Here is a 4588-nt window from a genome sequence, read left to right as displayed (position 1 = left end):
TTGTGAGAGGGCCATAAAGTTCAAGTATGCCTCACTACAAAAAAAATCATACACAGGATTTGGTTCCTTTGCCTATTGGAAAATATGCTTTGCCATGCAAGTGGGTGTACAAGTTGAAGAGTACCCCTAGATAACCCAAGCTAGCCTATAAGGCCAGATTGGTTGCTCAGGATTATAAGCAAAAGCATGGTGTTGATTTCAAAGGGCTTGATGGTTATTGCCATATGTAATACAAAGAAGAAAGATGCATACATACAAATCTTTTTGGAAATCCTTAAATAATCTTATGGGAGATAATGGTCACCCTTCAGCAAACTTTGCTAGATTCATAGAGCAAAAAAATCAGCGCCCAACTAGATTGCAATTAGGACATTGTTCAATGGGGGGCTCTACAATGTGCTAGATGGAAGAGAGTATTTATACTTGTTTCATTGGGAGTGAAGTCTACTTAAAAATTCCAAAAAGATAATCCCTTCAAACCGATGAAATCAACACCTTGCACTATGCAAAAAATGGTGTATCACAAAATACATGAGATAGCAAAGAAGAATGCATTTTATATATGTTTCTCTCTTCTCTACTATCATCAAGATGACAACCCTATGCTTGGTATTAGCTTTAGTTGCACAACTAGATCTAGATCTCTATCAGATGGATGTCAAGATGACTTTCTTACATGGAGACTTGCATGAAGAGCATGGTATTGACTTTGATGAAGTCTTCTCTACTATCATCAAGATGACAACCCTATGCTTGGTATTAGCTTTAGTTGCGTAGCTAGATCTAGATCTCTGTTAGTTAGATGTCAAGATGACTTTCTTACATGGAGACTTGCATGAAGAGATTTATATGCAATAGCTTAAGGACTTTAAGGAACAAGCCAGGGAACACCTAGTGTACAAGTTGAGAAAGAGCCTTTATGGCCTTAAGCAGGGCACCTAGGAAATGGTACCACAGTTTTGATGCTTTCATGCATCAAAACTGTGGTGATATGGATTCGTGTTTATACATGAAGAATACCTATAATAGCAACCGTTTGATTTTGGTACTCCATGTAGATGATATGCTAATTGTTGGAAGTGCTCATGATGAGCTAGATGCCTTAAAAGATCAACTCAAGAAGAGCTTTGAGATGAAGGACATGGGATATGCTTGGTATATTCTTGGGATATGCATCATACACCATCGCTCTAAAGGGCTCCTTTACTTGTCATAGAAGGAGTACATCTCGAAGGTCCTTGAGTGTCTCTCCCCCTTCAAGAGTCTCTCCCCCCTTCAAGAGATCGAGTGTAGATGGGCAGGATGATAAAAATGGTGAGTGTAGCTGGGCAGGAATAAAAACGGTGCATTTGCATGGTCCGATGCCAGCACAGATGCGAGCTCTCACTCAGAGCTCTTTGTCCTCAGAGAGAGAATTGGGTCAAGTGCGTGTACGATTGGTCTGAAGCAAGAAGAGGAAGAAGGAGGAGAATTTGCCACCTCTCAGGATGAATCAGCTTTGCCTCAGAATGGCTCATTCAATCCGCCGAACAGGTGTTACCATTTCGAAGTTGGTGATGTTGTCCGGGCCAAGTCCCACAAGCGCAAGGACCGCGCATGGCCTGCCAAGATAGTCGACCCAATGCAGGCTGCCCCACAGCCCCTACTCCAGTCCCTGTCCCCCTGGCCGCTTGTGTGTCATGTTCCTCGGGCCCACTGCAGGAAAAGGCAGGGACAGGGATTACTCATGGGTTAGTTCAATAGCAATTTTTGGATTTGCGGACTATTTTGATACATTTCAGCATCAGGCTTGCCTTGACAACAGGCCTGGAGACCTTGACCTTGCTATTGATGAAGCAGGTCATGTTAGTTCGAACGCATCAAATAATGAGTACAGTCATACTGCTGTTCCACACTCCATCCCTGTGGTATGCTATGGCTTTGATGGTGCTTACTTCCCTAGCATGCACCAAGTTCTATGCTTATGTGAGAATTGCAAGGGTGGCAGGATGATGGCATTACCTAGATGGGAGGCACACACAGGTTGCCGGAGCAGAAAGTGGTAAGTGACTGTCAAGCTCAAAGACATCACCAGGACTTTGTTGTCTTGGATTCAATCTATGGCAGATAGCAGTGCTGAAGGACTTGCATTTCAGCCCAATTCTCAGGAGCAGGTGATGAAAGCAAGCCTGCAAGCATTCTATGAACCGGTGCTGGCAAAATGGATACCTGAGAAATGTGCAGTCTGTGGACTGGTTGAAGACTATGATTACAATCAAATGCTGGTTTGTAACAGGTGCCAAATTGCTGTTCATGAAGAATGCTATGGAGTCAAAGCATCAGAAAGAGGAAGTTCTTTTATATGCTGCCCTTGTGAAACTCCTAGTATCCTTAGGGAATGCTGTCTCTGCCCAGTGAAAGGGGGGGCATTGAAGGCCTCCACTATCCCAGACTATTGGGTGCATGTTTACTGTGGCTGATTTGTACCGGGTGTGTTTTTCCATGATGCAGTCAAGATGGAACCAGCACAGGGTCTTTTAGAAATTGATCAGGCTCGTTTCAAGCAGTGTTGTGAGGTCTGCAAGCAGGTCCATGGAGCATGTTTAAGTTGTGACGAGTGTAGTAGCACATATCATGCCACATGTGCTTTGAGGGCTGGTTACAGAATGCAGATCACGACTACCACTGGGGTGGATGGCAATCCAGTCATTAAAAAGATATCATATTGTGCCAGACATAGGGAGCCTACTGAAGATGGGCGATTGATTCTGACAATGTCAGAAGCAGATGTAGCATAGGATACTTGTGGGCAGAAAAACTTGGATCGGGCAGTCAATTGGTTGCAGTTAGATGCAGAATCTGGAGACAAAGATGCCCAAGAGGGCTTGACAACCGATTGTCTGGATCCCAGTTGTGAGGAGCACTCTACTTCCAGGTGCTTGCCATATAATCCCAATGCACCTGAGGCAAGGAATGTCAATAAGCAAGCTGTTTTGCACATGCCATCTGGGCTCTGTCAACACTCCCTGAAGCAGCTTCAAAGATTGCGGACCCTGCCTGTTTCTGGTGAGATGCTGTCCATTGAGGAGAGGCTAGTCCACTTGGAGAAGAACCAAAAGTCTAGAATTTGCTATAGCAAATCAGCAATCCATGGTTGGGGCCTCTTTGCTTGCTGCGACATCCAAGAGGGTGAGATGGTTGTCGAATATAGAGGTGAAATTGTCAGGAGTATCGTTGCTGATCTCCGTGAACAACATTATCAGCAACAGGGTAAAGACTGCTACCTTTTCAAGGTAAGTGAAGAGGTGGTGATTGATGCTACAGAAATGGGTAACATAGCATGCCTCATCAACCATTCTTGTTCTCCAAATTGTTATGCTTGTATTTTCCCAGTGGAGAGGCCTGGGGGCACGTGTATTATACTGATTGCCAGGCAATTGGTAAGGGCTGGAGATGAGCTCAAATATGACTATTTGTTTGACCCGGAAAACAAGAACGTTCCTTGTCTCTGTGGTTCATCAAATTGCAGAAAGTTCATCTGCTAGGCAAAAACCATGAGCTTAACGTATTCTTTTTTGATGATGTACACTTCCACTTCCAAGATCTTTCTGCCTTGGAGAGACCAGTGATCTGTCCATTCTGTTCCCACCAATGGGTGGGATTCTTAAACTGGCTCCTGTTGTACAACTGGAAGGGGATCATTCATTTATGACTTTGGATGTTTGTTTGTTAAAGGTTCAAAATGTGGAGAGGAGGTAATGAAGTTGTTCACCTATTTGTCCAGGCCCTTGTGAAGGCTGAAAAGAGTATATGGACACAGGATTTATTATATCAACTGAAGATTCATTTGAGTTTTGTATGTTTGTCTTGTAAATTAGCAATAATTTAAAGGACGATTTTGGTTTTGTGCAATTCAGCTTACAGTATGTCCTTGAATTAGAACATCAGATTGGAGGGTTTATCTCAGATAGATGTTCAATTTTGGGCTATTGATGAACCCTGGCAGATGGTTGCTTTTACTGTTGTGTCTTTGCTTTGGTTTGCTCTTGGTTGGTTAACTGGACAGTGAAGATGCCTGGGTAATTCGGATGGGCCGAACGGTGCTTGGCCGAGGGTCAAATCCCAGGTGTGGCCGAGGGCCGAATTTGAGACTCGGACGGGTCGTTCGAACAGGCCGAGCCTAGATGTGCCATGTGGCAAAGAGCTTTGACTCGGACGGCCGAGTGGGTTGACTCGGACAGTTGCCTCAAACGGTCCGAGGGCCGCATCCAAGGGCCGACTAGGGTTTTGGCCAAGTAGGCCGAGTGACAAGGGGACCGAGGGCCGATTCTGGGACTCGGCCCAGGGGAGGCCACTCGGACGGGCCGAATACGGCGCACGTAACCCGTGAGAATGCGATTTGGATTGTTTCACCCAATGTAGGCCAGCGCCATGGTCATGCACTTCCAGATCCTATCTAGGGAAGTAGAGGGAGAGGTTTGTATACCTGAACGGGCTTCTTCTTAACAAAAAAAGCAAGAAGGAAAACCTCCTAATGATGGAAAATTTTCTCTACTTCTCTTATCCATTGAAGCTTTGAGTTTGAAAGAGGAAAATACCCCCCTTCTAC

The 4588-nt window shown here is 44.8% G+C and overlaps 1 pseudogene; it reads left to right on the top strand.

The window, feature by feature from the left end:
* The first annotated feature begins 1226 nt into the window (after positions 1-1226).
* On the top strand, positions 1227-3889 carry LOC148018181 (histone-lysine N-methyltransferase ATX4-like; annotated as a pseudogene).
* The last annotated feature ends 699 nt before the right edge of the window (positions 3890-4588 follow it).

This window comes from Lygodium microphyllum, chromosome 21 (assembly GCF_053477565.2).
Source record: "Lygodium microphyllum isolate KBCC chromosome 21, Lygodium_microphyllum_v1.1.10, whole genome shotgun sequence".
NCBI classification, from domain to species: domain Eukaryota; kingdom Viridiplantae; phylum Streptophyta; class Polypodiopsida; order Schizaeales; family Lygodiaceae; genus Lygodium; species Lygodium microphyllum.
The sequence above is the reverse complement of the archived record's forward strand: the minus strand, read 5'-3'. Positions and strand labels throughout refer to the sequence as shown.